Raw genomic sequence first — 24566 nt, forward strand, 5'->3', positions numbered from 1 at the left:
AAAATAAAAACTAGGCAAGGAAAGGACACACTGAAGTATCTACATGGCAGCAACACAGTCTTTAATAAGGTAGTCAAGTTTAAGTGGTTACCGTGTGATATTTTATATTTGGCTCTCTCCACAGTAAATTGTGTCCTAATGGAATACGCAGAATGTGATGAATTGATCTCTTGACATCTTGAAATGATCTTTACATAAAATAACTACGTAGAAGCGATGGCCTTTCTGAAAGGACGAGACTTTTAGAAGTGTAAATATTATGGGGAAAAATTAAACCTCCAAATCTCTAAGTTGGCATAACTCTAACGAGGAAAAATGAATGTTGTACAGTATTTGCTGGGCTGTTGATTGTGACATTTTTATAGTAAAGTATTACACCCTTAATAGGCTGGCTGTCATATACTTCTTGATTTTTTTTAAGATCAGTTGTTTAATTTGCCAGTATTTGAAGGCCCATTTTCATGTATAAAGAGCATATTAATCTTTTTTTTTTTGCCAACAGTTTTATACCCTAGTATCTTTTTTATTCCAACAGTAAATTAAAATATATTCTTTTCTATATGCCATTTATTCTCTTCAGGGAGTTTCTTTATTGTCTGAGTTTTGTTTTCAATCCATTCTCCTATCCATTTCTTTATCTTTATGTACTCATTTTTAATCTTTTGTCTCTTTTTAGCAGTCTGGTTTTTAAAGACTTAACTCTGGAATACACTATTATTTTTGTGATATAAATTCATGGGGTCTTATATGAAGAATTTAGTCTTCATTCTTGAAGTCAGAGTATGAAAAATTTGATCCCTGAAGAGTACTTTTCACAAATTTCCAATTCAGTGAAAATAAATTGTTGTGGGATTGCAACTGAAAATGTGGCAATAAATTTTCCAATGAAAGATGTATATTGATTTCTTTAAATCCCCCTCTTCACTCATTCATTCAGCAGATTTATTGAATGCTCAGTTTGTGCTAGTCACTGTGCACAAGTACTGGGAAATACAGTGTTGAGTACAAACTTGGATTTAACAACTTTTTTATTTAGGCTGTGGGGAAGAGGGGAGTTGTTAAAATCACCTAAGTAAATGGAAAAAAAAAATAAGGTATAGCAATTGCTGACTCTACAGTGCTTGCTATACAGATAATATGGGGCTTAATAAAAGGAAATCCGTGTTATCCGAGGAAGTGGTATTTGGACTGAGATGTGACAGTAAAGCACACTTGAAGGAAGGGAAGAGAGGAGTGACGGTATTATGTGAGAGAGAAGATAGGAACTACTGGTGGCAAAAGGCTTAGTGTATTCCAGGCGTGAAGGAGACCAGTGTGGCTCTAGTGGAGAGAATGCCTGGGAGTGTGGTATCAGGTGAAGCAGATCTGACTGTCACCTAGGGATAGATGAGGCATAGCCAAGCTGCCACTGGCTTTTCCAGCATGATAAGGTTTTGAGTCTGTATCTCAAGCACAAGGAGACTGAATCCATGTTACATATTTTTTTTAAGGATGTATTTTATTTATTTATTTGAGAGTGAGAGAGAGCGAGTGCACATGAGCACGAGTGGGAGAGGGGCAGAGGGAGAGGGATAAGCAGACTCCCCACTGAGCAGGGAGCCTGATGCAGGGCTTGATCCAGGATCCCAAGATCATGACTTGAGACAAAGGCGGTTGCTTAAATGACTGAGCCACCCAGGTGCCCTTCCACATTACGTATTTTAAGCAGGCATAGGGCTTGGGTGGCTGGGGATTGAGATGGGAACTGTGGCCCTGCCAGGCTTCAGTGTGCAAAGGGGGCAGAAGTGGATGTGGCCGAAGTGGGCATGGACCTTCCAGTCATGAGGCTGTCATAGGAGCCCACAGAAGTGATGGTGTCCTCTAAGCTTTCTCAGTCTTGCTCAGACATATCCTCAGAATGGCCTTCTGTCCTTTCTTGAGGACACATTCTAGTATGTTTTCACTTGAGGAGGCTGGGTGTCATTTATTCTGGAGTTTGCACACAGCACCAGTGCAGAAAACTGCTGTGTTTCTTTGGATGATTAACATAGATCCAAAAGCAGGTAGTGAAGGCTAGTGTTTTAAGCATGTATTGTAATGTGCTTTTGGAAAACTGATTCAAAAAAGTGTCACTATGTGAATATCAGCCGATCCTTAATTGGTTTAAGCTCCAGCTATACTTTTTGCTGGTCATTACTTCGGCAGTGAAAACTTCCAACATGAACAAATGACTAAAAAGTAAATGTAACTTGAAATATTTATTAGTATAGAGTAGTCTTTGAATTGTATATTAGTTGTAGCCTATATTTAAGTCCTTTCAAATTAATTCTTTACCTGGGCTGTAAATTTTACTTCTTGGTATTTCTTTGTGACTAGCAACACTCTGAAAAATGTAAATTATGGCGGACAACGTGATACTGGTTAGCAGTTACTTATCACCAACCCGTGGTCCTGTGTGTAATTGTCAGTGTATGTACACTGAAGCTGTAGCAGAAAACTAGTGCCCTCTTCTTTGGCAAATGTGACTAAGAGTGGGAAATAATGCCCGAAGCCTTTTGCTGAACAGCCATCTGTTTAAAGTGCCTGTTTTAAAATGTAGTGACTCATGTCACATCAGTCAGAAGAGGCTCCTACAGCTGCACCGGCCTCTGTTTCGGTTAAATAAATAAACAAAAAGTGTTTCTCTTTCATATTTTATAGCTCTAGTCCTAAATCACCTTTTTGGTGCTGGCCTTTTTTTCTTTTGAATTTTGGTGAGGAAATGAATTGTTTATAAACAGGTAGGGTTAGCTCATGAGTGAATGATCTCAGATTATTAGACACATTTTTATGCCAATCTCTGAAGTAATAAATTTAAAACTCTGAAACTATTCAGTTTTTTCTTTCTTGATGCGCTATTTATATATCTTGGCACTTAGTACTTATGGGAAAAGAGTAACATGGATTCAATGAAAGATTGTGCTTATGGAGCATCAAATTGGTACCTGGGGGTAAGCAAGCCCCAACCATTTGAACTCAGTCATAGCTCATGAACCTGTAAGTGGACCTATTTGTTTTCAAGTAATGAAAAATTTTCTGATAAATATCTCATAGGTCAACTCTTACTATTGCAATTTAAAGAATCTTCCTTTTTCTCCTAAGAAGATTTTCAGTTTTAATTTTGTCATTGATGCCCTCAGTGAATGGGAAAAAAACAAAAAAAAAACAAAAAACAAACCACCACCACCACATTATTCTTTTGATAGTATAGCATTGAGAATACATATTGTTATTGTGAATTTGAATTTTTTACTATTGTAAAGGCTTGGCAATTTGAAGATATTACTGGAAGGTCAGTTTTTATTGGGAATTTTTAAAAAAATTCATTTTCAGTGTAATTTAATTCTGAGGAAATAGTATGTGTTTGTTATGTGTATAGTTTTCTAGTTAGAAGAACTTTACTATGAATCTTTATAAAAACACTTCCCATGTACATTTTAAATTCCCCTTATGAACAAGGCAGTTATGCCTGAATTTTTATTATATAAAAAGAGGAATTTATGTCTTGGACTAGATTTTTTTGTTTGTTTGTTTTTAATTAATAAATACTCGGTTTGGGTGATTTCTGTTTCTTAACCTTTGTGGGTTTTTTGTTTGCTTTGGGGTTTTTTCGCAAATATATTAGGCAGTTTTATTTATATTCTGTTAACTGTGAGAATTCTGAAATGTTAATGTTTTGCATTAAAAAGGTTTTGATTTCATAAAACTTTTAATAGTCAGTTGAATTTGAATTTTCTACTAAAATGTTAAGGTATAATAAAAGAGAAAAGATAAAAACCATTTGACTCAAATATAATTTTTTTTAAAGATTTTATTTATTCATTTGACAGACAGAGATCACAAGTAGGCAGAGAGGCAGGCAGAGAAGAGAGGTAGGGAAGTAGACTCCCTGCTGAGCAGAGAGCCCGATGAGGGGCTTGATCCCAGGACTCTGGGATCATGACCTGAACTGAAGGCAGAGGCTTTAACCCACTGAGCCACCCAGGTGCCCCTCAATATAATTCTTAAGGAATAAAATGGCTATGATAACAAATTAGTCAAATTGTATTGTTTTCTTAGTAGAGTTATTTGGAGATTTTATTGGTTTTGGAAAAAAAAGTTTTATGGTTAATATATATAGTATTGATTCAGATCTTTTCAAAACATTGATTTAAATAATTGCTGGGTCAGGTTGAGACAAGTGACAACGCTGAGAATTCTGAAATAGTTTTGGACTTGAAGGATTGAACATAAATTGGCCCTCACCTTCTATAGAAAATGCATGGATAGAATTTATATGAGTAAATGTGCAGCCTTACCCATCCTCAACCCTGTTGTGTTAATTCATCCCATGGGATTATGTCCATTTAGCCTTTACTGCTGAAAGGGTATTATTTCTTCACATTAACATACCCAATGTCAGTTTCACCCAAAAACCATAGATTAAGGATAAGTAGGTTAGAATGTGTAGTGAGTAAAAGGGGGAGAGTTTGTTGGGCAAAGTGGTTAGAAAGGGAGTGAATTCACTTGGGTTAGGATAATATTTAATATCAGGCCATAAATATTTTTGTTAGTGTAGATGTAACTACACTACTACTGTAATGTAACTACTGGGAAGCCTTTCTGATACCACCAATTTGAGTAAGCTGCCCGTCATGCGTTTCTTGGTTGCGCCCATTGCTACTCCTACAATAGCGTTTGCTTGTTTGTATTGTAATTGCTTGTATCTGTCTCCCCTGTTGCTTGTAGGCTCTTTTTTAAGGGCGACCCTGTGTGTTACTCACTATTAATCATCATAATCTAGCACCTAGTAGATAGTCATTCAATAAACTTTTATTGAATATAATTGTTCATCTAGTTTCTAGATTGATAAATATCTAGAATGATATTTTTGGGAGCAGCAATGTGCATGTTTGTATTACTATAATCATGATGCAGAGAATTTGGGAGCTAATACTTGAGAATGTGCGTGAGGGATGATAGGTCTTTTCATATGTGTAGATTTTTCCCATCACACTTTTCTGAGGCTCTATGTGCTACCCAGAACTGCCTCAGGCATCGCTATTGGAGGGAGTTCGGTGCAGGTCTACTTTTAACTCTTTTCTTCTGGGGGCTTGATTATAGCCAGGTTCCTGCTTTAAAAGTTTACAAACTAAGGATTAATTCATTTCTTCCTACATGAGACCCAGTGCCCAAAGGGGACTCAGTGACTTGTCCTGTTTCTTGTTACACCCTGGCTGTGCTTCTGGAGTGACTGTCGCAGTGTTGGCAGGCCATTTGAAGAATGAGGGTTGATCACTGTTGTTAATACTTCATGGTTCATATAAATTGTTTTGTGTTTACTAAGTGTTTCATTCAGTAGCACTGAAATGTATGTTGAAAAAAAGCATAGCACTCTCGCTTAAAAATTAGCTGTTAATTTTTTTTTTCATTTTACGTTAATGAACACTTATTTGGGACTTCTGTATTCTTTTGTGAAAAATTTAAAATTCCTTTCAACTTCATTGTGATGAAATTTGACCTGATGATGTGTTGGTGATTTGAATTGTAATGGAATTGTTGGAAAACTCAACTATAAAAATGGTGTAAATTATTTCTTAGTTTATGTTATTTTTGTTAACCGTGTAAGTAGTGAAGCAATGTTTATGGAGAAGAAATCAGAGTCTGTATAACTGATTCCATATGGCCACAAGCACGTAGTGAGTCCTTAAATGGGACAAAGAGATGAAATTTTAATGAAACGTACAGTAATTGTCAGGACCATATTAGCTCTTTATTATTTCACACTAATGCTTTGAAATAAAGAACAGAATTTGGCACATTCATAATTCTTTCCTCTTGAGACTCAGCTAGAGTAATGTTCAAGGTTTAATTTAAAAATCAAGAGAGAGGCTATTATTATGGAATTATATAGGTGCTGCACATACGATCTATAAATAACTTTATATTTTTATGTATTCATAAACACAGTACAACCTTTCTAATTCTTTCCAGTTAAAATATACCCATGTGTGTCCTTTTAATATTAACATCTTTTTCACAGATGTCACTTTAGAAAACAAGATACCAGTATTGGTGGTTTAGTGCTTTTTTCTTTAAATCTCCAAAATTCAATTAAAATTCAAAGTATGTAAGAGTGTGAACTATAAATTGAGAAATGAATTATGGGACTTTGAGGAGTCTGATTATGTATAAAAGTAATAAGAGGAAGTTGTGGTGTTATATAGACCTTAGTATATTTAAAGTGGAGTTCAAATCATCTTGCTTGGTTTTATGTCCACTTGTTTAAAATGTATTCTGGCATTCTCTGGGCAGACAGCCAATACTAAAATAAACACTTGGTATTGGATTGGTTTTTGTAATGTCTACATAAACTCTGAGATTGGGATCTTCATTTGTTGGACATAATCTCAGAGCCTCTACTTTGACCCTGTTGTAGTCAATGAGACAGAAAATAGAATTCATTTATTTATTTTTTTAAAGAAGCTTCTAAATAAATATATTTTCTCTAAATAAATATTATACTGTGGATTTTTAATTCTTAATAATGACCTTCTTTTAAAACTTAGAATTCAGTAAAGAAAATTCTTTCCTAGGAGGTGATGATGGTGGGATTTTTGTTGTTGAAGGAAGGTGGAATTGGATGTGTTTCAGTTTCCCTAGAGAAATGAGATATTAAAAACTATTGGTTGATGATTGAAATGAACAGTTTCTTTTTAAATTTCTGCATTTGTTACAGACTGAAAAGACATTTATATCCAAATGAAGCACTGACTAGTTAACTGGTCTTGGAAATGTTACTTTAGTTTTCTGTGCTTCAGGGTCCCCATCTCTGAAATGGAGCTCTTAGTGGTATTTACGTCACTGGGTTATAGGCATTATTAAATGACACAAGGTATTTAAAGTGACTGACTTATTAAATGTCCAATATTTGTTAATCATTATTATCAACATTGTCAAAATGCCAGTAATTTTGGTTCCTTATCTCTTCCCCTTCTTTTTCCATTTCATCTCTAATTTATTAATTTCTCTCCCTTCAGATACATTGATCTTAACTTTGTACTGTTGAAGCTTTTTCTTTGGAATTGGAAATTTCTATGTTTATTCAAATTTACTGCAGCCTTTAATTCTGTGTTCTTTCATTAGTTAATGTGGAGTAAAAAATGGCATCTTAATAGATGTATTTATATATATAAAATATGCTTCAGTGAAAAGTTGTATGTTAGGAATTATTTTTGCTGGGGAATGTTCATCATAGATTAAGATAGATAAGATTAAAGTGGATGAATTTGAATTTGCTTAAAGTCATATAGACTTAAAGACTTCCACTTTTTTTTTTTTTTTCAGAAATAAAATCATGACAGTTCATAACAGAATGAAGAAAAATTCTTATATAAAGGGTTTAGAAAAACCATTCTGGAGTGAATTGTCTATAGAAACAAATAATTGATGTGCAGAAATTTTTCCTCTTGAGTAAAAAAAAATAAATGGAGTATAAATTTAATATATATAATAATGGAAATGGTATTCTAATTTCTACTTACTACTTAATCATAAAAATATAGAATCGTAAGTGTTTATACGTATAATTATGTCTTTGATCATTTTAAAATGAATGAATACTGAGAACCAATATATTTATGCTTTTGTGTTTTGAAGGACAAAAAAAATTCTGTCAATACAATCAGTAAACATTTCATGTGTCAACATTTCCAAAGTTTGTTTGTTTTTTAATTAGGTAAGTGTGAACCAGATACTTGTTTAAGACCTTGTGTGGCCAAATGGTATTCCAACTGTTAAATGCTTCCCGTAATGCCCACAGTACTGATAGGCTTGGATCAAAAAGTCCTGTTCAGACTGTGAGTGTTTTCATGAGCAAATATGAAATGTACATATTGTGGCTAAACTCTGGTATGTTCGCCCCATTTAGTCTCTTGGTCTTCATTAAATTTAATTGGTTTAAAGTAGATAGGGATTTGGAAGTGTTCAGGCCTGAAAAAGTGTATTGTTTCCAAAAAAAATAGCTTTTAGTAGTTGAGTTCTTATTTTTCTGTGGTTGAAATTAAATATCTATCTTTTAAGAGATTTTAAAAGGTAAAAATGAGGAGTGTGTGTATTTTATGCTATGTCGGTACCTTATCCGCTATTTTATTGAATTACTAGTGTGTTTCTTAAGTATTATTGACACAGATTTTCCATTTTTAAGAATTTTCCATTCTTAAGTATATTAACACTTTAATTTTCCAAAACCTTCGGAGAATGAGTCATTCTAAGGTTTCTAGATAGAATGAGTTTGAACTCACAATATGGGAAAAATAAATATTTTCTATGAAGCTAATTCTGTTACAAAAGTAGGATTTTTCTTTCTCCTAGAAGTATACTGACCAGAATTAGCTTTAAGCAGTTTTTATTGGATGGTGGGAAGATGATTCTGGCTTATCATTGTCTTGCCACTGAATGGCTTTGGCAATGCCATAGTCAAGCGTCAGGCTTTCAGCAGGTGTAGGACTCCATTTGAGAGAGTCAGTCCTGTAATGAACAGCAGGGGCTTTGGGGACAGACTTGGGTTCCAGTCTCATCTCTCTTGCTTGTGGCTTTGTGATCTTTGCGAAATCACTAAATTTCATTTTCCTCATTTGCAGAGTGGTTAATTAGAGTCCTAATACTTCGTTGACTGTGAGGAGTACGTGAATTAACACATAGAAATCACTTAGCACAGCACTTAGCTTCATAGAAAACTCTTAAGTATAAGCTGCTGTTTATGTTCACATCATCACTGTTTATCCTGCAGCGACAAGAACAGTGCTGCAGGCAGCTGTGACTCTTGTTCTTGTTGTTATGTCCTCTATTCTTTTGTTTTCCTTTTACTGACAGTGATGTGTATATATGTATTAGGGCTTTTTCTATTTTCTGTTTTTAATGAAGGGGTTATTTGTTTCTTTTTATCAGAATGTTGTTAGCTTGGAGAAGGGTGGAACCTGTGAGCCATGAGCCATGGTGTGAGTAAGCCTTCAGTGTGCTTATGAGCAAATATATTCCAAGCACAAAAGGAAGAATTAAGCTAAATGTACTTTTCGCATATTTAGGGTAGAAAGTTTTTCCGTTTGGTTACAGAATTTTCTTCACTAAGGAGAATGGCTTAAAATAGAAGCAGATGTGTCTGGTCTCTTTCTTTCAAGAGGGGAGAAATGCTTCCTATGTGGAGGTGCCATTGAAATATTGACATCATTTCTTCTAGGAGACTGAATTTAACTTGCTTTGACTTTTAAAAGAGTACACAGCTCTTACCTTTAATTCTTTATTTTAGGGATCATAGTGATTTTTGTTGTTAATGACATATCTAATTATTCCTGTTTTTTTTTTTTTTTTTTAAAGATTTTATTTATTTATTTGACAGACAGAGATCCCAAGTAGTCAGAGAGGCAGGCAGAGGGAGAGAGGAGGAAGCAGGCTTCTGGCTGAGCAGAGAACCTAATGCAGGGCTGGATCCCAGGACCCTGAGATCATGACCTGAGCTGAAGGCAGAGGCTTTAACCCACTGAGCCACCCAGGTGCCCCAAAGATTTTATTTATTTGTTTGACAGACAGAGATCACAAGTAGGCGGAGAGGCAGTCAGAGAGAGAGGAGGACGCAGGCTCCCTGCTGAGCAGAGAGCCTGATGCAGAGCTTGATCCCAGGACCCTGGGATCATGACCTGAGCCGAAGGCAGAGGCTTTAACCCACTGAGCCACCCAGGCGCCCCCTAATTATTCCTGTTAAAGAAATTGATTGTTTCTGACTCTCTTCTCTGTTTCTTATTTGTGGTGGTGATGTGGGGGAAATGGGGAAGGTGGGGGACTGTGGTAGCCATCAGTCACAGAGTATGCTCTAGGCCTTCTCTTGCTAATGGAGATGGCACTTGAGCCACCTTCTCCTTCCTTTGTTTCATTCTGTGGCTTTTAGCAGCTGTTGTAGTTTCTTAGCAAGTGCTGAACTGGAGAAGGTTGATTGATCTTTCTTTCCATGTACCCCCTCTCCTCCCACAGCAGTAAGTTCTGGGTGCAGTGAGAAAATAAAGCTCTTTAATTAGGCTATTCTACCTTCCAGCAGGAATTTTAATAATAACTAACATATGTAATTATTGTGTGATGTCGTTGTCCTAATTATGTTACATACAATTTAATCTTTGAACAAGTCTTTGAGCTTTGTGTTGCCATTTTTTAACCAGAGGAGAACTAAGGTTGACAGAGGTTTAGTAACTTACCTGTGTCCATATAGTGCATAGGCTAGCTGGGAGTAGAAGTCAGTTCTTATAGATTCAAATTTTTAATTCTATTTAAAAAAATTCTTTTTAACTTCTATTATGAAAAATTTGAAGTATATGAAAAAAGCTAGATAGATTATTTTGAACACTACGTATGTTTCACCTGTACTTATAGTTACAAGTTAATAAGCTTGCTCTTGAAAGTTTTTTTTTTTTTAAATATTTTATTTATTTATTTGACAGACAGAGATCACAAGTAGGCAGAGAGGCAGGCAGAGAGAGAGGAGGAAGCAGGCTCCCCACTGAGCAGAAAGCCCGATGCGGGGCTCGATCCCAGGTCCTGGTATCATGATCTGAGCCGAAGGCAGAGGCTTTAACCCACTGAGCCACCCTGGTGCCCCTGCTCTTGAAAGTTTTAAAACAAGTCCTGTAAAGTATGACATTACTTAGATTAGTAGGCATCTTTTTTTTTTTTTTTTTGGTCAGTGTGCATCTTTAAAAAATAAGAGCATTTTCTTATATAACTGCACTGTTTACACATTTTATTTAGTTATTCCTCTTGGTTTTTGTTGAACAGCCCTTCTCTCCTTTTCTTTTTCCTTACCATTGGTTTTTTTTTTTTTTCTTTTTTAAGAATTTATTTATTTATTTGACAGCGAGAGAGCACAAGAAGGCAGAGTGGCAGGCAGAAAGGGAGAGGGAGAAGCAGGCTTTCTGTTCAGCCTTGATGCAGGGCTTCATCCCAGGACCCTGGGATCATGACCTGAGCCGAAGGCAGATCCTTAACCCACAAAGCCACCCAGGAGCCCTGACACCATTGGGTTTTTGAGAAGACTGGGTCCTGTGACTCCCAGATTCTTAGCCATGATACCCTTCTGCTTACTGAGGGACCTATGCAAGGGAAGTTGTGAGCAGAGAGCAAGCGAGTGGGAAGCCCCGGAGGTGTACCGAGTGCAGTAGACTGCGGCTTGCATTCTTTGAGTGGGAGACGTAGGCTGGAAGTTGAACAAACTACCTGCAAACAGAATTTGACACTTTAGTCACCCATTTCCAAACAAACCAAAACCCCCACAAAATAGTGTTTTTTCTTACCTTCCTCTTGTTAGTAAGATATGAACCATTGCTTTAGAATTTGTTTAGAAATGGAAACAGTAATATAATTATGCTAGAACATAATTACACTAAAAATAATTACAGACTGCAAAAATTTCTTTTTATTCCCTTTTCATTCAACAGGCATTTAGAGCCTTTACTCTTTTCACAACTCTTCTGGGTCTTTGTAAGAACATTCTGTCCACAGCAAGTTTGTAATTCAGTAGGGGAGAGAGCTTCTGTGAAACAAAGTAACGTTTCCATATAAATTGGAGCATGCAGGTAATACAGGTCAGGGTTAAGTGAAACATGCCTGGGACATGATGAAGGGAGAGGGGCCACTGCCAATGCAGTACAGAGTGCAGAGGGCAGTGGTAAGAGATGGTATTTGAGGGAGCCAAAAAGCAGAATGACACTTAGGCACCTTGGGCAGGCTGAAGAAAGCTAACAGAAGTGTAGAGCTGGGAAAGTGCAGTAAATACAGGTTGTGAGTTACTGCATTCAGATGTCCTTAGATTTAGGGAAAGTCTTTCTAAAAGGCCTACCTTATATTTTACTTCACTGCCTCTTATGTTTTGGTAGCTATGGACGTTCACCCTTGGGCATGTTAACAATAGACATGCATTGGTTTGAACAGTTCCCATAGCCACGACAGGCAGAGGGCATCATTTTACTTTTTGAAATTATGGTTATAGTAATTCTGATTTTAGAAAACTTGCGTAGCTTTGTTTTTGCATTTAGGTCTTTTGTCATGTGGCCTCTTGTTCCTCAGGTTCAGTCAAGCTATGGGATGTGTCACACTTACATTTTCCTAAAGGCCATATATAATGTAGTTTTCCTATGTTTTACTTCAAAATCAGTGTAACAATGCAATTCCATGTATGTGTTTATTGTCATGTCTCTGTCCTAACCCCTTGCTAATGGAGTCTTTTCATGATACCTTTTAAAATAATTTTCTTTTTCTTCAAAGAAGCAATTTAAAGATAGGATGTGAAGAAACATTTTCACTTAAGGCATTTAACAGTTCTGACACCTCTGTAGTAACTTAAGACATCTCTGATCTCTTAATGAGTTAATATATGAAAATTGGCTTCTTTGTGAAGACTTCATATGTACATTTCTCTTGAGTAGCAGTGTTATTACTAAACAGTTTTTCCCCCCAAGTAATTCTGGTTGCAGCAAACCTGGTTAAAATGAAATTTAACTTATGGGCCCAGTTTATTCTCTGTGGTGTTAATTTTCTTATTTTTAATAATTGGGTGATGGGACGGACCTGTGGGGAGGGGGACCTAGAGGGGTACAACGTTGAGTGATAATAGCAACTGACATACTGGGTCCCTACTCCGGGCCTAGTATAGTGCCAGACCATTTACGTATGCTAGCTCCAATTCTTAGGATAACTAGTAGTATTGACACATTATAGATAGCATTTGCAAAAGAAGAAACTTCCATTGAGAGAATTAAGTGGCCTGCCTAAGACTCTTTAACCAGAAAGCAGCAGATCTGGGTTTCAGATCCAGACCTATCTGATTCCAAAGCTTGTATTTTTCTATGATTCTAGAATGCCCATTAATAAAGGAAGTTTTCAGTATCTTTACTGCTGTAGAGCCCTTCAGATGGATATAGAACAAGTCAGAAAATGGCAAATATGAGAGCAGTGTGGTTGAGTTCTGTGGGAGATCAGAGAAATAAATAGAGGATTCTGAGTGTCAGTGTTGCTTATGTGGGGAGTAGTCAGTGAAGTTCAGCTGGAGAATAGGGGTGCAGTAAAGGGGTAGTGGCACATGAGACCAAGACACCGCTTGGGCCTGGTCATGGGGGGTTTGGAAAGCTCGCCTGGCTTATTAAGTCTTTCTCATCTCACTCATTATAGAAATTTGGCTTACTAAATGATGACAATAGCTCGATGTTAATAAGAAGGGTAGAAATAATTCTATTTTTACCTTCTTGGGTTGGCTCTACTATAAGTAAAGGTAGGATCTGGTAGGATCTGGCCTTAGGCAGACACAAGAGGACTAGACACTTGGTGGCTTGTTGCATGTTGTGTGAGGTTAATGTCCAGTGACATAGCCTGTGTGGTCAGCCAGAACAAGAGGTTTGGCTTAGGGCCGTACTGGCATAGTAGCGGTCTCAGTGTCAGCTCTTATTCCAATTAGGTCTTTGCAAAAATTTTTGCGGTTAGAGCCATTCTTTGGACAGCTGAATCTCTCAGTATGTGCATTTATTTAATAGGTGTGTTTTGGTATATGATCCAGTTCAAAAGAAATGAGTCTGTCCATTTATATCTCTGCTATAGTCCATAAATTTTTAAAAAATGTGATCATCAGAGGCCAAAATAAAAGAAATGTCATATCTCTCCCCTTCCTGGCCCTTTGTCCTTTGAATGTTATCTTATCATTCATTTACCAAATAATTTTCATTGCCAACTAGTTCAGGCTCTTTGGGGGCCTATAAAAGGAACCCTGCATTTCAACTCACTTACGTCTAGCCAAACCATTCCCAATGCCCATTTTTTCTTTGCCTTTCCTCATGTTGCTGCTTCTGTTCTCTCATCTCTCCTTAATTTCCCTGTTTCCTTATTCTGACTATCACGTGTTCTTCAGGGTTTCATTAAATAGCTGAGGGATTTGACATATTTAGATAAACTGAGGAACTTCTATTATAAGTAATAGGTATCAGTCTTTAAGTCGCTTTCTTATTCAGTCAAGTTCAGTGGACTTTTTGGACATAGCCTTCTTTTTGAAGCTAGCTCTCTTTGTCAAATGAGAATTGAAAAGTGACTTACAGATAGAACCACCGGTCTATCAAACATTATTGACTATCTAAAACATGTGGGATCCTTTGTTAGAATTGTTGGGTGGTGTGTTTAACAGTAGGATGTGATTGCTGAACTCTAGGTGGCTCCCTCTGATAAGCCTGTAATCTATTGGGTTGTAAGACTTATTGTATAGAGCTAACTATTATGTATGACAAGATGTGGGGAATTCCGTGATTTAAATATACCAAGAATGCCTTGAGAAGTCAGGAAAGACAAATTAATACTACCTAGAAGGATGTGAGGGATGTTTTATGGAAAGCATGGCATAATAGTAGGCAGAGGCAGGAGCAAGGTAGCCTATTCTGGGTACATGGAGCAGTGTGTGAGCAAAGGTGCAAATAGAGGGTACATTCAGAGTTTCTAAAATGGTGGGTTTTAGTGGGTCGGAACATTTAGATAGAAGTATAAAGCGAACAAATAGGTGGGGCTAAAAAAAGTACAATTAATTCTAAGATCACTGGACTTTATTTTTAGACAGTGAACATTTTTTTAAAAAAAGATTTTATTTGAGAGAGGGTGTGCGTATCTGTCTGCACTAACATGAGCTGGGGTGAGGGGTAGAAAGAGAAGGAGAGAGGCAGAGTATTCCCCACTGAGCAGGAACCCTGAGGCTGGGTTTGTACTCAGGACCCCCGGATTATGACCAGGGCTGAAGGCAGATGCTTAACCAACTGAGCCACCGACGTGCCCCACACAGTGAACATTTTTAAACTAGGGAGTAACATGATCAGAGCTATGTTTTAGTTAGATAACTCGGGGAGTGGTGAGAATGGATCAGACGCAGCAGTGAAGGTCAAATTTAATTTAGATGGGAAGCAGGATGAATAAAGATTTGAAAGTATGGGTATAGATTGGTATCTGTGGATGGATGGGTGGGTGAAGAAAACGTGATACCTGTTTCTATATCTACCTGTGTATCTGCCTATCTATGTATCTTCCTCTCTTTTTCTACAAAGTATCTAAATTCTAGTATTTTTCCTCGCTTTTACTTTTCTCTCCCTAAGATAACAGAAGAAAAAGAAGCTGTTTTTATTTATTTATTTTTAATGCAGGGTGGTTTTAGCTAGAAATGTAGAGCAGGATCGCTGGGCAGGCAAACAAGCAAACAAGTTTTCAGTATAGATTGTCAACTAGACACACCACTTTTTTTTTTTTTTTGCCGATTTTTATCTTTAGATGGTTACTATATAAAGCACTTCTTGCCATTGACATAAAAGTTTTTCAGACTTCATTCCCTCTTTTACTTGTACTGAGCCACCTGCAAGAGCTTTCATTCTGTAGGAGAGATATCAACATTTACGAAGTTTTACCAGCAGCAGTTATGTAAATAATTTTAATGTGAGATTTTGCATAGTTCCATAAAAATGTATTTAGTATTTGTTCTTTTTAAAGATTTTATTTATTTATTTGACAGACAGACATCACAAGTAGGCAGAGAGGCAGGCAGAGAGAGAGGAGGAAGCAGGCTCCCTGCTGAGCAGAGAGCCTAATGCAGGGCTGGATCCCAGGACCCGGGGATCATGACCTGAGCTGAAGGCAGAGGCTTTAACCCACTGAGCCACCCAGGCGCCCCAAGTATTTGTTCTTTTTAAAAAACAAAATATAATTATAGGGAGGAGAGTTGAAAGTCATTGCACACTGAGTAATCTAGGAAATACTTGGATTCCTTTAATACTTTTTTTTTTTGTCTCCTGAACTTTCATGGAATTAAATACATGAATGAATGTGTATATATGGATGAATGGAAACAAATACCTTTAAAATGAATCATTCCTAGCAGCTGGGAAAAAGTCGTCTTTTAGTCGTTTAATAATTTCATGTTATCTAATACCAATAATAGTAATAGGGTAGTTTCTCAAGTTAAGGAATAGGTTTTAGTGGCAATTTATTTTTTATGGCTAAAAATTAGCACATGCTCACTATAAAAAGGCTCAAACAGTACAAGAATGAATATAATTAAAAAAAAAATGTGAATCCCTATCATTCTACCTGTAAGGTAACAAAACTATGGTTTGGTAATACTAAGGTAGGTTATTTTAAAGCCTAGAAAGAAATTTTTGGCATTTATGTTTAGAATTTTGTTCTTCTATTAAGGCTTAGATTTTGTATCTATCTCTTGAGTCTTCTGTTAGCCAAAAAAGATAGTAAAAAGACTATTTCATTATCATTTTTCATCCTTTAAGGCTATCCTACAATCTGATTTTCCAGCTTGCAGGGGAATATTGATTATATGCTTACCTTCACCTTGACTCCCTTCTACCACTCTTCCCACCCACCTCCCCATTTTTAAAATTTTGATTTTGTTACTGTCATTTTAGTGCCATAGTGGTAAGGGTGATCCTCATATATGGTAAGGGTAAATTGTGTTACCATAATTAGGGTATTTGAAATACCTTGCTATCCAGTTTTCTGTAGAGGAGTTTTCAGTGCAGTGCAAGATTGTCTTCTTCAGTTTGCCTTTAAGCCAAAAAGTGCTCTGTTGCCTGGAGAAATGTTTATAGGTAATGACATATTTCACCTCCCCTTTTACAGTGGTTGTCTTCAGCAAGGGTAGCAATAGCAGTAAAGCAATTCTATATTTTACTGCCACTGATGAAAATTACTCAGAATGTGAAGCGTCTGATAGGATATAACTCTCTGGTATTTCTTAAGTTTCAAAGTCAGCATTATACTCATGCCAGGAGGAAAACTTAGGTGATAGATCTAATATAATGTTACCAAATTAGACAAGTGTAGTGAAGGGAGGTGCTGTTTTTGAGTGTGTGAATGGTAAATGATAATCAGGGCTTCAGAAATACAGCTGTTCTTTACATTTGTAAGAGGAAAAGCAAAAAAAGCTTTTTTAAAAGTTTTTGGCTGACTACCTTTTACTTCATTTTTGTCAAAACCTAATAGTGGTGTACACTGCATTAACCACTCTTTTTTTCTGCAGTACAAGCTTTCTGAATAAGCACCGATAGTGCTGTAAATATTTGTTGAGTATTAGTTAAATGGATATATGACTTATCATCTCTAGGTATGGACCCAGGGGTATAATTATTATTCTTATATCTCCAGTAATACCTTCTGGCACATAGTAGGCACAGCATAAATATTTGAGAGTTAGGCATCTTTGTTGTAATAGACGAATCTATGATACCTTCTGTCTATAGCTAGACCACTGCTACTTTTCTTGACTTGGGGCTGTTTAGAGAATTTTATCAAAATTTAAAGTAATTTTTTTGTTTGCAAAATTTTAAACCTTTCTTGTCCCAAATAGGAAAGATTCAGTTTTTCTTTGTTGGCTTGTTTAGCTATTGCAGAGAACTTGGAATAGGCTGTTAAAACATGTTACTGTTGTGTGTGGGAATTTTAAAACTTTTTTCTCAACAGGATTAGACTAATTGATAAGGCATTTGAAGCAGTTACTCAGGAATTACTATATGCCATTTACTTTGAAAACCATGTAGCAGCAGGAGAGAACATGGAATCTCTGGACTGGACCCTTCCAGTCCTCTTTACAGGTGAGATGGGCCAAGCATTCAGCAGCCCTCCCTGGGACACAGCTTTACAAAACCATCCTAAGTTATTTTTCAGTTGGTGGCAAGGAAATCACATGCACGCTATGATGTTCCTTTCTTCAAGGATACCTAGTAATGTGTGTAGAGGTTAAATATCAGGATTCCTTGTTAAAGATTTCCATTTGCCATTTATAACTTCCTTTGATTTGATCAACATTACCTTATCTAACAATGTACCAGCAGGTATAGAGGAACTAAACTTACCCCCATGCCTTCCAGAGAGCAGTTTTTCTTCTTCAAGTTTGGCTGCCTTATTTGGTATCAGACAGATAATTTCTTGATCTGATGGAGGTGATGTTGATAAGCCAATTTTATTTAAATGGCTGTATGAGGATAATGGGATCATAATATGAAGTTAGTGTACTGACAGCAGAGTCATGTGCTCTGTAGTGCTATTATGTTAGACACGCAGACATGGAATTACCTTTGTAAATAGTGTGAGATGAATTAAGTGGAACATCTACAGGTCAGAAACACCACAGCGATGCTGTGAAGTGCAGCTTGAAACAGTGTTGCTTAGATGTTGATGATTAGATAGCAAATAATTAAATCTGTTAGATTAGTGTCCTAAATCAGAGTACTTATGTGCACAGACTACTGTAATCTTTCATGGAACATTTACAATCTGCTGGAGACACTGTTTTAGGTACCTTCAGATACTCTCTCACTTAATCTTTGAAAGCTTCTTGGAGAAGTAGTTGGGGCCATACAGAATATACATTCATGGTGGGAAGTATAGTAGATGAGCTGTTAGTTATATTAGCCAAATTGATTAACTGTTAGCATGGAGAATTGAGAATTTATATTTTGGTCCTCAGACCAAACTCAATGTCATAATCACCCAGAATTTCAGAAGAGGAATCTGAAATCATTCTTAGGATTAGACTGTTGGGAGCCAAGCTCTTTGGGACTGTAAAGGGCAGGAGAAGGGGAATTTTCAGGGAACAGCTTTGCTCTTTCATACTAGATGAGGATATGGCCTTGCTGATGCCGTTTGCTTTAGGGATCAGGGAAGTTTATTGTCAAACATTCCTTTCAATGGAATCATGGTGTGAGTACTTCCAAATGGTGAGTTGAGCCTTTGGGACAGTGGAATGGCAGGAATCTCTCAGCTCAGTTGGGACCCTTCCTTGTGTGAGGCACATGGAACCCAAGGGGTGAAGAAAAAGCCAAGCAAAGATAAACTGTGTATGTGCCCATTCTGTGGCTCTTTGTGGTCACCTGGCTTTTATTAAGTTCTGTAACATTGGCTAAGTAATTGGGAATTTGAAGGAAGTGTATGTGTGTGGTCTCACTTAGTCAATCCATAACTTGTTTTTATAAAGGTACAAATTACTGTGATTTTCTTTTTTGCTCAGAAGTAGGGTTTATATACTTACTTTATGTGGTTTAGGATTTGTAAGTTTAGTATATCCCATTTATGAACATGAAGAAAACTCATCAGGGTCCAGGTTTCTCCAGAGTCATGAAGAACAGAAAATATTGGTTACTCTTCTTGCCTTGTCCTTTAGTTGTTTGCTTGTTTTCATAGCAATATATAGCAAGCATGGTGGTTAGGTATCTGACTTAGACCAGAAAAATCAGTTAATGCATATTTTAACTGACACAGTTTAGAAGAAGGGGATCCCAAGAAGAATAATGAAGGTGAGTCAATTCCCAAGAAAGAAGTGTAGATTGGGGTAATATCAGCTGTTACAGATGACTCGGGAGCCTAACTGATGTGTTTAATGTTGTTCCTGTAGGAGAACAAAGTTTTAAATTCCAAGTCAGTGATTTACAAATCAAAATTTGGAACACAAACCCATTTGTAATAGAGATCTTTCTAAGCCAGCTTTCAGAAAGTGAAGGCATGCCTGAATTTCCATGGTTTTGGTGATCATTATTTCTTTTTAATTGATTTGTGATCAAGAAATAATTCTGTTTTATTTCATTTGTTGTGTGAATATAATGTGGTGTGATAGTTTTCTTTTCTTTGTACACTGATGTAGCATAGTAGCTCATGCCCTCATTTAATTTCACACCAAGGAAGGAAGAAAAATATTCAGCATTAGTTAAATTCTAAAATTTCTCTTCATGCTCTGTCCTCAGAGGACAACGAAACAATAGAAAGCAAAGCAAAAAAAGAACCTTTTCCAAGCAATTTTGTAACTTTTTCTTTGGAACCTGTGCAAGTATGCTATGTGAAAAAGTATTCTTATTACTTATTACAATTAAGTTACAGTGATGGCTTTTTCACGTATGTGTTTTTTGGAAGTTTTCTAAGTCGCTTTTAAGGATGTCGACTCTAATACTGATCATCCTGACAAAGGACAGGTGAGAATTTTGGAGGCGAATTCTACCATATGTAAAGAGTAAAGAAAATAGAGTAAAACTGAGCCTTTCGTAATCAGTGGTTAGCTACTGGTATAGTGCAGAATTAAGCAATCAACACTGACAATGGAGGCATTTGGTAGACAGCCACCCTGTGATTCTTTCTGTCTCTGGAGCCAGTGGAGCCTGAACCCACAAAGCTTGTCAGTAGATAAGATAAAATATAACAGCGATTTTGTTAATTAAAGATTTTTTTTTTTTTTTTATTTATTTGACAGAGAGAGATCACAAGTAGGCAGAGAGGCAGGCAGAGAGAGTGAGAGGGAAGCAGGCTCCCTGCTGAGCAGAGAGCCCGATGCGGGACTCGATCCCAGGACCCTGAGATCATGACCTGAGCCGAAGGCAGCGGCTTAAACCATTGAGCCACCCAGGCGCCCATAACAGCGATTTTGAATTCACCTGTTTGATTTGAGTATAAGGAAGAGCATGGCTGCTTGCAGTTCTGATTCTTTAAAGACACTATAAAAAATGGCTCTTATTTTTAAAAAATATAAATTTAGCAAATTATGATGTCACATTTGACTTTAATTCACATTTCTTTGAAATGTATGTTTTGTAAGAGTGTCACTTCATTTTTAAACATAAACACACATAAACATAAACACATGAATTGTGCATGCTTGAACTTAAAAAGTAGTAAAATAAATAGTAAATAAATGGATAGTAATCTTGAACTTTTTTAAAGATTTTATTTATTGGGTTGCCTGGGTGGCTCAGTTGGTTAAGTGTCTGCCTTTGGTAGGTCATGATCCTGGGGTCCCACTGAGATGGAGCCCTGCATCAGGTTCCCTGCTCAGTGGGGAGTTGTCTTCTCCTTCTGCCGAGCCCACTGCCTCGTGTTCTCTTAAATTAAAAATAAACTTTAACTTCACTTCAGCCTTGAAAAAAATAAAGATTTTATTTATTTGAGAGGGAGTGAGCACGTGAAGGGGCAGGGGAGGAACAGAGGGAGAGGAACTAACATACTTCACACTGAGCATGGATTCTGATGCTGGGCCTAATCCCATGACCCTTAAGATCATGGCCTGAGCCAACATCAAGAGTTGGATGCTCAGCCAGCTGAGCCACCCAGTTTCCCCTTGAACTTTTAAAATAGTTTATTATCTTGCATTATCAACAGCTATAAAACTATTGTTATATGCTTGTTTGATAATTAGGGTCACTTACTGACAGATACTTGACTGCCACTACTTACCAGGCACCCTTTAAGGCACAGGAAGTAAAACTGTGAAGAAAACCTACTAAAACATTGGTTGTTGTGCATTTGAAGTTCTGGTACGGGGTATAGTAAAGAAGTAAACATATACAATATAAAGTATGTCAGATGCTGATTAGTGTCATGGGGGAAAATGAAGCCATGAGGGAGTATGGCTGCTATTTTAAATAGAGTGGTCATAGATTAAGGTAGCATTTGAGCAGAGACCTGAAGGATCTGTGGGGGAGAACTCATGTGGACAGATCGCTGTCAGAAGAGCATATCAGGAAGAGAAAACGAAGTGCAAAGGCACTGGAGGTAGACGGTGCCTGTTGACCTGATGAAGAGCTAGTATGCCTGGATGGAATGAGCCGAGCACGGGGAAGAGTAGTGAGGTGAGGTTGGGGTAGGATGAGTGGGGCTATTGTTCACAGAAGGTGCTGAAGACAGAATACAGCCTTTCTCTGAGTTGGGAAGCCATTGAAGGATTCTGAGCAGAGGAATGAGGTGACCTAACAACTGTTTTTTAAGGATCTCTCTGGCTATCATGTGGGGAGTAGACTGGATTGAGGGCGGGGTGAGGAGGGCAAGCCCAGAAACAGGGAAGCTGTTGTAATGATTTGGGTGAATTCTGGTGGTGGCTTGGACCATGGTGGGTGTGGTGAGGATGTGAGAAGTGGACAGGCTGTAAATATAATTTTGGAGGTGGGAGCTGGCAACTTGAATGTGGAATGTTAGAGCACAGGTAGAAAGCAAAAATTTGAATACATTTTATAGGAAATTGCTAATTCCATTTTGATATTGCTCAATTGTTTTATTATAGAAATAATTTGAAAAATATGGATACAAAGAGGTAATGCTATTTTTATGTTTTCTTACTGTATTTTCAGTTCCTTTTGCATATTTTATATGTGAAGCTGTTGGTGTGATCCCATTTATGGATCAGGTTTCTATATATGAGAATATAAAAATCAGTTTCAGGATTATAATACAGTGGACTGCTGCTGCCACCTACAGCCCTTCATTTATATAATGACAGTAACTGGCTATGCATAACTTTAATATTGGTTTGAAACAGAGTGTTAACAGATTAATTGAGGTTTATTTAATTGCCTTTATATTAGGTTCCTTGGGTAGATATTTAATATGATAATTGAATTGTTTAGAAATGAAGTTATAGATTGAAGATTAATTTTATTGGCACCTTGATCTTTGTATTGAATTCCTATCAACAAATATTTGTTGTGCTCAGCCCTGTTGTCTCTCTGCCTTCCCTCATGATTATTATGTTAATGGGAAGAGAGGTTTGTTTTTTTTTTTTTAAACTAAGCAAATAATGAAATAATTAGCAGTTGAGAGAACCAAACAGGATAACAGCTACAGGCCCTGTAGACAAGGAACTTATAGTCAAACAAGGCAGGTAAACATTTAAAAGTAATTAGATTAAAATGTGAGGAGTGTATCATTTTAACCACTTTTCCTGCTGCATAGGAATCATGCTAGTTAAAAACCTCCCTGAAACAACACGTTTTATGAATAGTCAGTGATGTTACAGTTTGCAAGTCAGTGCTACATTGGTTCTTTGCTGCTGCATGAGAGACTGTTAACTTTAGTGATGACCACTTGTTATTGAAGGTTATAGTTTTACACCAGTTTTAGACCAGTTTTAATTGTGTGATGTCTGCTTTTCTGGGTCTTTTTTTATGATTAGATGAGGATGTGATGGTTTGCTGTCTCAAATGTGCCCTTCAGGTACCTGCTGTATTATACCTTGTATTTCACAAGGGATGAAATAATTTTTTGTTTACATGCATATATCTGGAAGATTCACTCATTTGTTAATGCAAAACTAGAGATTTACAGATACTCCTAGAAGAAATAAGAACATTGTTAATGAATCCTCAAGATGGATTTAACCAATACTGCGTGTGTAGTGGGTCCCAAGGAATGTTCTCAACACTGGGGATATAGCTTTGAAACAAAGTAAGCAAATTTTTGCCTTCATTAAGCTTACACTCATTCTAGTGGGTGATGGGAGGCAGGTAATAAACGCGTAAATATGTAGTATGTCAGATGGTGGTAAAATGCTTTGGAGGAAAATAAAACAGGATAGTAAGGATAGAGCATGCCAGAAAAGTTTTCCTTTTTTATGATAATTTTGTTTCTAGATAAGTTATAAAAAGAAAAGTATACTTAAAATTGTTTTAAAGGTCCAATCTGCCTTTGAAACTAGAACAGTTTGTATCTGTGTATTCATCTTGTAAATACTCAGTAAGCTTATTACCTTGTGCTAGGTAATGTATGAAGTGAGAGCGGTAAGACATGTTTTCTACCCTTAAGGAATTTAAAATCAAATTGGGAAAATATTAAAAAAAACATTTTATTGTAACTGTAGGAGAGTCATTTATCTTTTTTCTTAAAAGAAGGTAAGTATAACAAAGCATTTTAGCTTTGACTTTAGATGACAAACTGTTTCACTTATGAACTGGGACCCCTTGGTGGGATTATAATACTGACCGCTGAAAAGCAATATTTTCTCTAGAGATTGTGATATCATTCTTTGATAAAAGGATACTGCATTGTGATGTGTTGTTTCCTGCTGAGTTAATTTAGAAAACCTACCAGGTTTTCATCAGTCATCTTTTTTTTTTTTTTTCATTTTATTTATTTTTTCAGTGTAACAATATTCATTCTTTTTGCACAACACCCAGTGCTCCATGCAAAACGTGACATCAGTCATCTTTGAATCACCTCTATCTTTTAGTTTATGCAATCAGTAAACTGTAGGACACTAAAGTGTTCTTTTTTCAAACTTTGAAATGTTGGGAAATATGCTCTATGATGTTCTTGATTCAGAGGGCCTTGGGTTAGTGGGAAGGCTTGGCATATCATTGCGTTTCTGTTTTTCTGATGAAAGCCCAGAGCCTCATTGATAGCCCTGTCTTTTCTTGACTCCTTTGTTACCACTAAGATGGTAATAATTGTAGATTCAGAGAATCCAGGAATATTTCTCAACTGTATATGGTTTTGTGGTATCCTCCATTAACGAAATGTGTTAATTGCTCTGAATTTCATCAGTTCTTAGTAAATAGGCATTTTAGGGTGGTTTGATTTGAAAACACTGGTTCTTTCCTTTTTTCTCAGATAGTAAGCAAACTTCCTATGGCAGAGGTTTTAGTTATCTTAAAATACCTTGAACTGTAGTACCTTAGAATTATTGGTTAAACAAAATAGAACCCCAAAAATGCTATAGAATAAAGCTTTCACACCTTTCATTGCCAGCTAATAAC

General features: G+C 36.7%; 1 protein-coding gene across 3 annotated transcripts in view; it reads left to right on the forward strand.

The window, feature by feature from the left end:
• Positions 1-24566, forward strand: part of MED13L (mediator complex subunit 13L) — a 292534-nt gene that overhangs the window by 99233 nt on the left and 168735 nt on the right. Inside the window, exon 1 of one of the 3 annotated variants that reach the window (XM_046025908.1) lies at positions 21652-21671. The exons of the other annotated variants lie outside the window; for them this stretch is intronic. The gene's annotated coding sequence lies outside the window, so the exon portion shown is untranslated. Of the gene's footprint in view, positions 1-21651; positions 21672-24566 lie in introns of those variants that run through there. 3 annotated transcript variants of the gene reach the window in all.

Source organism: Meles meles, chromosome 12, assembly GCF_922984935.1.
Source record: "Meles meles chromosome 12, mMelMel3.1 paternal haplotype, whole genome shotgun sequence".
Lineage (NCBI taxonomy): Eukaryota > Metazoa > Chordata > Mammalia > Carnivora > Mustelidae > Meles > Meles meles.